General features: G+C 36.4%; 1 pseudogene; it reads right to left on the bottom strand.

The window, feature by feature from the left end:
• Positions 1 to 8,238: 8,238 nt before the first annotated feature.
• LOC131812138 (proteasome subunit alpha type-7-like) lies at positions 8,239 to 8,823 on the bottom strand (annotated as a pseudogene).
• Positions 8,824 to 12,442: the final 3,619 nt, after the last annotated feature.

Below are 12,442 nucleotides of genomic sequence, written 5' to 3'. Positions count from 1 at the left end.
CTGGGATTGAGTCCTGCATTGGGCTCTCTGCTCAGCAGGGAGCCTGCTTCCCTCTCTCTCTCTCTCTCTCTCTGCCTGCCTCTCTGCCTACTTGTGATCTCTCTCTGTCAAATAAATAAATAAAATCTTTCAAAAAAAAAAGAAGCTTAAAAAATATTCTATCCTGTAATAAACTATTATAAAAAGAGATATATTTGGAAGAAACACAATTATGTAATCAACTATAATGTAAGTTAATGAAATAAATGCTTAAAGTTAAAAAAAAAGTCATACATTATGTTATGCTCACTACAAATGTACTTACCATCTGTATACATAAGACTATATTCTTTATCCCTGTTCTCTTTTTTTTTTTTTTTAAGATTTTACCTACTTATTTCACACACAGAGAGAGAGAGAGAGCACACAAGCAGGGGGCAGCTGCTGAAGGAGATGGAGAAGCAGGCTGTCCAATGAGTGGGGAGCCTGATGCAAGCCCAGGTCCCTGGTGGGATCATGACCTGAGCTGAAGTTGGACACTTAGTGGAATGAGTCACTGAGGCTCCCTCTAATCCCTGCTTTTTTTTTTTTTTTAAGATTTTATTTATTTATTTGACAGACAGAGATCACAAGTAGGCAGAAAGAGAGAGGAGGAAGCAGGCTCCCTGCTGAGCAGAGAGCCCAATGCGGGGCTCAATCCCAGGACACTGGGATCATGACCTGAGCTGAAGGCAGAGGCTTTAACCCACTGAGTCACCTAGGTGCCCCCTCTAATCCCTGTTCTTAAACATTGTCTGGAGCAACACTCAGGAAGCATGACCTCATACAATTTGTGCATTTAGAGGGGCAGCAGCTGGGGGTCTTTGGGCAATTATTCTCCTTGCAGAGCAGGGCTGAATGGTACATCTTGTCTTTTATTTCCTATAATAACAGCTTTCTGAGGTAGAAAGCATTGTAATCTTCTTTTTGCAAAAAAATAAGGAAGGAAGGAAGGAAGGAAGGAAGGAAGGAAGGAAGGAAGGAAGGAAGAAAGAAAGAAGAAAAGATCTACTTAACCCTAAATTTTGGTACTAAATTATAGTCATATAATTATATTAAATTAAATAGCTCACATAGCTTTAACTATAGTGTTTACAATATATCTCAGAATATCAAAATAATGGAAATCTCAAAAGGAAATTGTTAAAGTTACTGGCCAAGAATATGGGGTTATTATTTTCTAAATAAATGAACATAAGCAGGTGGAGGGTTTTATACATAATTTTTAAAAATAGACTTCTTGCTTTACTCTCTACCCACCTCCCTCCTTTCTCACCTTTACAAGGATATGGTACAGCCCATGTGCAGGAAGACTTCAGTAACATGTGGTGACTAAGAATATAGTGGAGAAAAAAAAATAAATGTATCTACAGTTGCTGAAAAAGAAAGATCACACCAGTATTAGGAATGTCTGTTCACAGAGTATGTTGTCCAATAGTCCTTAACTTGCTTCCTTATCTCTCTTTTGTCCAACCAGTTACCAATTACATTGAAAAAATTAATATAGCTGACCAAAATATTTAGAAGAATTTTATTGATTAATTATATGTGAATTTGGTTGTATATATGTACATAGATATTACATTCTTTATGCATTAAAACAGAGTATATGTAGTAGGTATGAGAGTTAACTGGCAAATATAACCCCTAAAGGGTGACGAAATGCCTTTTAAGTAATATGATATATTGTAGGAGATTGAATAACAATAATAATATCTAATGCGTAACAGTTTAACCATGTTCAGCATTGTTTTTAAATCATTAGTATCATTAACTCATATCCTATGATGTATGTGAATTTTTCCCCCATTTTACAGGAGAAACCAGGAGCTTCAGAATTCATATAAAATGTCCAAGATCACAGTGTGTTAGAATCAGGTTTTGAACCCAGGCAGAGAATTAGAGAAGAGAAAGCTTTCTTGAACAATGGGAAAACACTCTCAAACAATACTCATCTCAACATGTTCATTTCCATTGTTCTAACTAATTCTTTAAATCTATCTCATGGTAAAGTGAACAAAATAAATTCAATTTTTTTTTTCAGACTCTAGGAAACCTCCTCTGTAAAGTAGCACTTTATGCAGTTTCTACTGCTTAGATTTTATTTTATTTTATTTTTTCCTATTAGCAATTAGGAACAGAAATAACAAGAGCAGTGGAAACATACTTGCTGAACTCAGGGGAGTTGAGCCAGGAAGCATTTTCTTAAATCACTGAAGTTTAGCAAGTAGTAGGCAAAGAAAATGACAGCTCCTTCAGTTAGAACACTAGTGCTGATCCAGGAAGAGGCCTGTCCAGCATGTTTTACTGCGGAAGGCAGAAATAAGAGATGAGAAACTGACAGAAGAAAGGCAAGGGCAAAAGAAGATAAAGAGGTGTAGGAAACACTCTATGCCCATGTTCTTTCTGGGGATGGGACATTAAAACAATGAGAAACATAATCAACATAAAAGCTCAATAATTGTGCAAAATTAAATAGAAAAAACATTTACCTGTACAAATAACACAATCCAGTATTTAGGATTCTGATTTAGTGAAGATAGTTTAGCACTTAGCAGATTCTGACTATTTGGGATATCTGGCTTCATCTGATTATTTTAACAAAGCTAATCAATAATACTTTTTCCTCTGTTTTCTCATTCATAGATAAGGACATAATCTTAGGGAATTTATTTTATTTGCTCAAGATTAAATATCTACTTACTTACCACACTGGAATTAGAATCTTTATCCTCCAACTCAAACCTTATGGAGACTCAAATTTCCACTGGGATAAATTTTCTCAGACCTAAATCCAGTGAGGATTGCAAAAGATAAGAACTAGTTCACTATTCTCTATATTATTAGATACTGATTCTCTGGAACCTTATCTAATTTACACCTTGAGTTTGTGTGGCCAGCTGCACTTCTCAGATGAACAATTACCATGACCGAAGCCCACTTACATGAGTAACTTTCCATGGGAACTTTAGCTTTCAGTTTGGACAGTGATGCCTTCCTGAAATATTCTGTACAAATTGTTTGCTGCTTATTGCCTTGGGCCGTCAGAATAATTTACAACCCATGTGACACTTGTACTCTTTATTCTATTGGTAATTTTTTATAATTTATCATAGTGTCATTCCTGGAATTTGTCTTGCTTCTACTGAAGAAAAAAAAAAACATAAAATGAACAAGTTAATATTACTTTTATTTGAAGTGCAGATAATCAACTTGGTCTAAAACAAAAGGGATTGAATAAACCTACTTTAAGTTGCATGGAATAGAATCTCAGTGATAAAATCAAAGTTGTTTTTGGGAGGACATCATGCCCAAATTTACATTATTGATGATGGGAAACACATGTTCTTGGGAGTCTTAGGTTTTATCAATAGTCTCTCCTATGCTGCAACAGAATTTTAGGGTCCTGTAGGTTGGCAATTAATATAATCATATTGTTGCCTCTGGCTCTGCTATTTTCAGTATCACTCCATCTTGCATTTTCCCAGCACTGTTGGTCAGCATCTCATATCTGGCAGATTTCCAGGTGGTGTAGGACAGTGAGCACTCAGTCTGTGTAACAGAAATGAAGTGGTCTTTCTTAACTTGTTTAAAAGCACCATTCCCAGAATTATTCTAGGTCAAGTTACTTATGTAGTAGGTTATTCCTAAAACCAACTGATACATTGTATTTAGAGAGTGATCTACCATTTTCAAAACAGATTGATGCTTTTGATCCTCATGGCAACTTTATATAGCTAGGGGAATGAAAGCATTATTCTCAGAATTTTTGCTGAGAAGGAAGTAGAAGTTCCATAAAGTTAATTGGCAAAAAACCATACAATCCCTAAGTGGTAATGTTACGATTTGAATCAGATGGTTTTCTTGCCTCTATACCATAATTTTTCATAGTAATTTTTATAGTAATTTTTGAATGATTTATGTATCTTCTACCTTGCTCCCAGCAGTCTTCAATGAAGATGTAAATACTTGGTGTTTGATTAATCGACCTTTTGTCTGTTAATAACTCCTGACACAGTAGCTACATCAGTGGATTACCAAGCATAGTTTCAATCCCATAACTGAATTTGTACCAATATTTGCTCATTTTTCCTTAGATTATTGTAAATGCTTAATCAAACATCCTGGATGGATTAGTATATTATATATCCTTTGACTCACTTTCAAGTTTTAGAATTGAAATTTGTTAAATTCCTATATACTTTTGGAAATGTAAATATATATTCACTGGATAATTAAAGTTTTAACCAATGCAGAAATTCTTAATTAAAAATGCAATTAATTTTGAGAATAGAAACTATAAACTAAATCATGGTTTCTCCTTTATTTAATATATTAGCAGGCATAAAGTTTTTAGTCAGAAATAAAGAAAGCTTATTAATCTGGTTCCCAATCTGGATTACTTTCTCTTAGTGAAAGATCTAAATTGTAATTTTTCTTTCTAATGAAATTCATTTTTTCAAAATGCATTTTCAATACCCTCTTACATACTATAATTGGAATTAGACTAACAAAGCACTAGAGTTCTGAGGCTGAATAGCCTCAGTGAATAGATAAGAATTAGTTGAAATTAGCTCATCAATTGCTTGTATGTAAATGATTTCTGGAGTGTTTGGACACCTGAAAACAGGTCCTTACATCCTTTTCAATGTTTTTGATATTCTCTGGGCGAGTATTAATTTTCATTCCAACCCCTTCATTATAGATAAGTAAAAGCTAAGGCCATTTTATAACAATTCAGTAAATGCCCTAAATGAATTACTGTGAAGGTGAATTAGTGAAATTCAAATTAATGAAAGTGCTCCATTGTAACTTTCAATGGATATTTAAAGAGCTGGTAAAGATATTTACCAGCTCTAGCTTTACCTCCCCCATCCGGATTTATAGCATTAAGTTTTAGGACTCTGTGGCTTCATTACAAAAGCTTTGAAGATACTATACAAATTGTAAACACACACACACACACACACACACATACTGCTTGTACAATTAATACCCATGTAACTATGCAAGTGTAATAAATAATTTCCACAGGGGTTTACAAAATTTCAAAAGCTATCTCTAACATTCTGATTGTATAGGTGTAATATGACAATCGGGCCAAGCACAGGCTTTCAAGTGTTCTTTTTTTTTTTAAGATTTTATTTATTTATTTTACAGAGAGATAAAGAGAGGGCACAAGTGGGCAGAACAGCAGGCAGAGGGAGAGGGAGAAGCAGACTCTCTGCTGAGCAGGGAGACTAATGAGGGACTCAATCCCAGGACCCTGGAATCATGACCTGAGCAGAAGGCAGATGCTTAACTGCCTGAGCCAGCCAGGTGAATGTTCTAAGTCCCAAATTATCTTTGAACCTCAGTGCCTTCATCTGGACAATATTAATATATACATACACCCAAGATAATATTAAAAACAATATTTAGGGGCACCTGGGTGGCTTAGTGGGTTAAAGCCTCTGCCTTTGGCTCAGGTCATGATCTCAGGGTCCTGGGATCGAGCCCCACATCGGGCTCTCTGCTCTGCAGGGAGCCTGCTTTCTTCTCTCTTTGCCTACGTCTCTGCCTACTTGTGATCTCTGTCTGTCAAATAAATAAATAAAATCTTTGAAAAAAATAAAAACAATATTTAAACCTTGACAATTGGCTAAAAATATAACTGTAAAACACTTTGAAAGTGCAAATTGCCACACAACATCATTCTATTGGGGGAATTTAGCTTACTTATGAACCTTAAGATTCAAGAAAGTCATTTAAATAGACCCGTTCTGTTTGAAACCAATTCCTGTGATATACCAGCAACAAACTGGATCTGAAAGAAACCCTGGATTCCTAGTTGGTTTCTTTCCTGGTGGTAGCTAAGTGATATGGAGCCATTATATATGCTCTATGAATGCCAATTTCCTCAACTATAAAATGAGGATAATCATACTAAGCTCACATGGTTAATGATTTTAAATGAAATGAGTTGTGTTTGTCATACTGCTTTTAATCTCTACATTTTTATACAGGCCAAAGCTATTTTTTTTTGTTTTTACTTTGTTTTGGTTAAATAAGATTCCCCAGTGGCTAAGTAACTTGAACTCTCTGTGGAAACCATAGAATTACTCACTGTGGTAAACTTGTCTGTGTTTCTGGTGAAAAGGAAGTTAAAGGAAATTACCTCAGGTTTAAGGTAGTATAAACTCAGTTCAGGTTGACTAAAACTGCAAAGAAAAGCGTGGCTACAAAGACATGGAAGAAAAGAAGTTCAGGATGTTAGGACTGACATGTTTGATTACATGATTGAAGTTTCTTGTCACAGGGCTCTGACACTGGTTAACGTCAGACTGTGGGCAAATAACAAAGTGCAGTATGAAAATTGGGCATTCTGTAAAAGAAGTTTAAATATAACACACACACACACCCTTCTTTTTCCTTGTTACTTATTTTTGCTTCATTTTCTATTCTGAAATACAATTACATAAAGAAAATGGCATAAACTTAAATGTAATACTTAGAATTATTAGACCATGAACACCCATGGCAGTGCCTCGGTAGCTCAGTAGGTTACGCCTCTGACTTTTGATTTGGGCTCAGGTCATGATTTCAGGGTTGTGGAATGGAGCCTTCTAATGGGCTCTGAATTGCAACCTGCCTAATATTCTCTCGCGTTCTTTCCCTCTGATCTTCCTGCCGGTCACACTTGCACACTCTCTTCCACTTTAAAAAAATACCCACTTATTTGTGAAGCATAACAAATAGCATGGAGGACATGGGGAGTGAGAGAGGAGAAAGAGTTGGGGGAAATTGGAAGGGGAGGTGAACCATGAGAGACTATGGACTCTGAAAATCAATCTGAGGGGTTTGAAGAGGTGGGGGGGTGGGAGGTTGGGGGAACAGGTGGTGGGTATTTGAGAGGGCACGGATTGCATGGAGCACTGGGTGTGTGCAAAAATAATGAATACTGTTATGCTGAAAATAAATAAAAAATAAATTTAAAAAAATACCCACGTAAACCATCACCATCACACAAATAAAAAAAAAATATATATATATATATATGGCCAGCAACTCAGAAGCCCTATCAGTCAGGCTTCTCCAGAGAAACAAAACAAACAGAATATATATTGAGATAGGATATTCTGTGTGTGTGTCTCTCTCTCTGTCTCTCCTTCACTTTTCTCTCCTATGTATGTGTGTGTGTGTTTGTGTGTGTGTGTGTATGTATAAATGCATATATGTATACATATATTCACAGAGAGAGAGAGAGAGGGATGGAGGTTAAAATTTAAATTTATTTTAGGAATTGACTCATGCAATTGTGGGAGCTGTCAAATTTGAATATCGTGAGACTGAACAATAGGTTGAAAATTCGGTAAGTGTTAATAGTGCAGTCTTCACTCCAAAATACATAGGACAAGCCAAAAGTTTGAAAACTCAGACAGCATTTCTATGTTATTATAGTGCTGAGGCAGAAATCTTCTGTAGGAAGTCTCAATTTTTGTTTTTAAGGCTTCAACTGATTGGTTGAGATCCGCTCACATTATGGAAAGTGAGCTGCTTTACTTAAAGTCACCCGATGGTAAATGTTAAACACCTATCCAAAATACCATCACAGCAACATTTAAAGTAGTCTTTGACTGAACAACTGGGCACCTTAGCTCTAAGTCAAGTTAACACATAAAATTAACCATCACAGGGGCACCTGGGTGGCCCAGTTGGTTAAAGGGCTGCCTGGGATCCAGTCTTCATCAGGCTCCCTTCTCAGTGGGGTGTCTGCTTCTCCCTCTGCCTGCCTCCTGCTCCTGTGTTCTCACTCTCTCTTTCTCAAATAAATAAGTAAAATCTTAAAAAAAAAAAAGAAAAAAAAAAAAACAACAACAACTGACCATCACAGACAATGCTCCTTACAAAAAAGCACCTCTTTCCTTTCTCAAAGTAATCACAGTGCTGACATTTCTTCCTCAGTTCAAGAAGTGATTGCTTAGTTTCCTTTGTTTTATAGTTTCACTACCTAAGTATCAACCCCTACACACTATGATTTAGGTGCAACTGTTTTTGAATTGAATACGAATGGAATAGTACAGCATGTTTTCAATATATCTGTTCTTGCTGTTGTTTTAACAAACTCAGAAGTTTATTGCAGGCACTTGGACAGTAGATAAATGGAATGGAAATGCCTACATGTCATTATGAGAATCATCCACGCTGAATTTAAAAAGCACTTCCAGCAAGATTTCATTATCATGATGTTTTCTTTTGCTTCTTTTCATTTTCTTTTTTCTCTTTTTCAATTTCAGCAACATATTTCTCAATTTCTTCAGGATTTAAAATCTTGAGGGGTTGATCTCACCTCATGATAACCAGTTCAATGTTTTTTGCTGCCAGACAGAATCTCTTCTCGGAGGGCCTTGATAACCAGCTCAGGTCATCTATCTCGGGTCTGTGTCTCTATGGATTTGTCAGTGTAATTCTTCTCTGGAAATTCACATCCTGACTTGTCACCCTAGCCTATGACATTGGCCTTCAGGCTTGATGTGTCCCCCAAGGTTCAGTCTGGTGAGTCTGGGGGTGCCATCAAATTCAAAACTTGCAAAAAGTGCAGAGATGTCAAACAGCTTGCGTCCATTGTTCTGCATGTAGTGCTACATGCGACTGGTAATGAAGCCACACCACGGTACCTGGGTCCTTCATGGTCAGTCGGTGGTTCTGGCATTCCATAGGCCCTGTTGATGATTATCCCATGCCAGAAGTGATCCCTGCAAATCCCATGCAGACATTGTCATCCAGTGCCTGCTGTATCTGGTTTTTGTTTGTTTCGCCAAACATACTTATGGGATCAATAATGTAACCAGTGATAAATTTGATTTTAAATTTATCATCTCACAATGTGCTTTTTGTTTGTTCTGCTTTGTGATTCTTTACTTCCCCTTTCTAGCATTATTTTGGTTTGATTATTTTATTATTCTTCTATTTTTTCCACTTAGTTTGGAATTTACACACTATTTTACTATAAATTGGTCAAAGGTAAAGACTATACCATGCAAGCTTGACTGATCAAATTTGATGTTTTTGGATCTTTTACTCCTTTCCATACACTGATAAACACTATAGTAGAGTTTAACTATTAGATCCAAACTGAAAACTGTCTTTTGCAGAAGCAGATTTTAAGATTATGTATTATATGTTGGTAACATGTTAAATAAGGGTTTCAAGGAGAAACAACAAAGATGGGTAACTAATAGCAAGCAAAAGGAAGGGGAAAAGCCTCACCTGGTAAGTTTGGAGTGTAAGCAATGCCTCAGTGCTGTTTTGTCCTTTGCAAAAGAAATAGGTTTTTATGCTCTAGCGACCAAGAGTTTTTGGCCAAGAATTGCAAGGAATTGAGATTGGAGGCTAACAGAAATGGGGGGACAATTATCTAGGGAAACAGAATGGAGGATCAACGCTATTAGTTTTATTCATCCCCTCAATTTAAATGCCTTACACCAGTTAGAATAGCAAAATTTACAAAACAGGAAACAACATGTGTTGGAGAGGATGTGGAGAAAGGGGAACCCTCTTCCACTGTTGGTGGGAATGCAAGTTGGTGCAGCCTCTTTGGAGAACAGTGTGGAGATTCCTCAAGAAATTAAAAATAGAACTTCCCTATGACCCTGCAATTGCACTCCTGGGTATTTACCCCAAAGATACAGATGTCGTGAAAAGAAAGGCCATCTGTACCCCAATGTTTATAGCAGCAATGGCCACGGTCGCCAAACTGTGGAAAGAACCAAGATGCCCTTCAACGGACAAATGGATAAGGAAGATGTGATCCATATACACTATGGAGTATTATGCCTCCATCAGAAAGGACGAATACCCAACTTTTGTAGCAACATGGACGGGACTGGCAGAGATTATGCTGAGTGAAATAAGCCAAGCAGAGAGAGTCAATTATCGTATGGTTTCACTTATTTGTGGAGCATAACAAATATCATGGAGGACAAGGGGTGTTAGAGAGGAGAAGGGAGTTGGGGTAAATTGGAAGGGGAGGTGAATCATGAGAGACTATGGACTCTGAAAAACAATCTGAGGGGTTTGAAGTGGCAGGGGGCTAGGAGGTTGGGGTACCAGGTGGTGGGTATTATAGAGGGCATGGATTGCATGGAGCACTGGGTGTGGTGAAAATATAATGAATACTGTTTTTCTGAAAATAAATAAATTAATTTAAAAAATGCTATTTTCCCATTTAGTTTTAATTCTAATCCTTTTTTTTTAAGATTTTATTTATTTGACAGAGAGTGATCACAAGTAGGCAGAGAGGCAGGCAGAGAGAGAAGGAGGGAAAGCAGGCTCCCTGCTGAGCAGAGAGCCCGATGCAGAGCTCGATCCCAGGACCCTGAGATCATGACCTGAGCCGAAGGCAGCGGCTTAACACACTGAGCCACCCAGGCGCCCAATTCTAATCCTTTTAATCCCTTATAATGCATTACCTTTACATCTATGTAGCCAATGTTCATTTAGATTTGCATATACACATTTAGTAGTTTCATGCCTTACCTACTATCCACACTTCCACTAGAATGGTACATTTTTTAAGATTGATGAATATGCACTCACATACCCCATACTTTACATTTTGTCCTTATGCTTCATTCTTGGTGTTGTACGTTTTGTGGGTTTAGACAAAGCATAAAGATGTGTATCCTCCTTCGTGGTAACATACATATTATTTCAGCCAACCCAAAAAACCTCTGTGCTGCATAAGCTCATCACTTATGGGAGTCTATTTCTAATTTATCTAAGCTGTTTTATTGATCTATTTATGTGTTCTTTGGCAACAGCACACTGTCATGATTACTGTAGATTTAGGACAAGTCTTAGAATTGGGTAGGGTCTGTCCTCCAACTTTGTTCTTCTTCAATATTGTGTTGGATATTCTGAGTCTTTTGCCTCAGAGTGGGTCAATATCCATAAATTAACTTGCTGGTATTTTGATGGGGACTGCATTGAATCTATCAATAAGTTGGGAAGAACTAACATCTTGACATTTTGAGACTTCTTATCTCTATATATATTTAGTTTTTTTATTGGATATGTGAGAGTTTTGTAGTTTTCATCATGTAGATTTGTATACATTTTGTTAAATTTTTTTACCTAAGTATTTGAAACGGGGGATGTGCTAATGTCTTTGCCTAAGCAAGGACATCTAGTATGATGTTGAAAAAAGTTGTGATGGGAGGTGTCCTTGCTTTGCCCTTGATCTTAGTGAGAAAGCTTAATTATCATGTTAGCCATATGCTCTTTAGATATTCTTTATCAATTTGAGGAAATTTGCTACTATCCCTACTTCAGTGAGAGTTGTTGCATTATGAATGGGTATTATGTTTTGTCAAATGCCTTTTCTGTGTTTATTGACATGATTATGTGAATTTTCTTTTTTAGCCTGTTGGTGTGATGAATCCACTAATGGATTTTCTTTTTTTTTTTTTTTTTAAGATTTCATTTATTTATTCATGAGCGACAAAGAGAGAGAGAAGCAGAGGCCAAGGGAGAAGACTTCCCACAGAGCAAGGAGCCTGATATAGGACTCAAACCAGGACTCTGGGATCATGACCTGAGCTGGAGGCAGATGCTTAAACATCGGAGCCACTTACACACCCCACTAATGGATTTTCAAATGTTGAATAAGCTTTACATACCTGGTATAAATCCCACTTGGTCATGTTGTATAATTCAACTCACTGATATTTCTTGAAGATTTTTGCATCTATGTTCAGGATAATTGCTCTTTTCTTTTAATATCTTTGGTTTTGGTATTAATATTAGTTTAATACTGGCTTCATAGAATTAGTTAAAATGTATTCTCTCTTCTTTATCCTTTGAAAGAAATAGTAGAAAATTCACATATTTTTGTTTTCTTTTTTTTATAATTTATTATTTATTTATTTTTAGCATAAAAGTATTCATTATTTTTGCACCACACCCAGTGCTCCATGCAATCCCTGATAAAATTTACTATTGAATTCATCTGGACATAGTACTTGCTATTTTTGAAGCCTATTAATTATTGAATTAATATCTTTAAGATATAGGCCTATTTCAGTTGTCTATTTCTTGTAGGACTTTTGGCAGATTGTATCTTTCGAAGAATTTGTCCATTTTTTTTAGGTTATCTAATTTGTTGGCATAGAGTATTTATGAGTGTAGTATTCCTTTATTATCATTTTAATATCCATGAGATTTGTAGTAATGTCCCTTCTTTCATTTATTTCTTTAAGATTTATTTATTGATTGATTGATTTGATTTGAGAGAGAGAGAGGGCATGTGAGCAGGAGGAGGGGCAGAAGGAAAGGAGAATAGAGAATCTCAAACAGACTCCCTGCTGAGCATGGAACCTGATGCTGAGATCCATCTCAGGACCCTGAAATCAGAACCTGCTCCAAAACCACAGGTCAGATCCTT

Source organism: Mustela lutreola, chromosome 12 (genome assembly GCF_030435805.1).
Source record: "Mustela lutreola isolate mMusLut2 chromosome 12, mMusLut2.pri, whole genome shotgun sequence".
NCBI classification, from domain to species: Eukaryota; Metazoa; Chordata; class Mammalia; order Carnivora; family Mustelidae; genus Mustela; species Mustela lutreola.
This window is presented reverse-complemented; position numbering and strand designations above follow the sequence as displayed.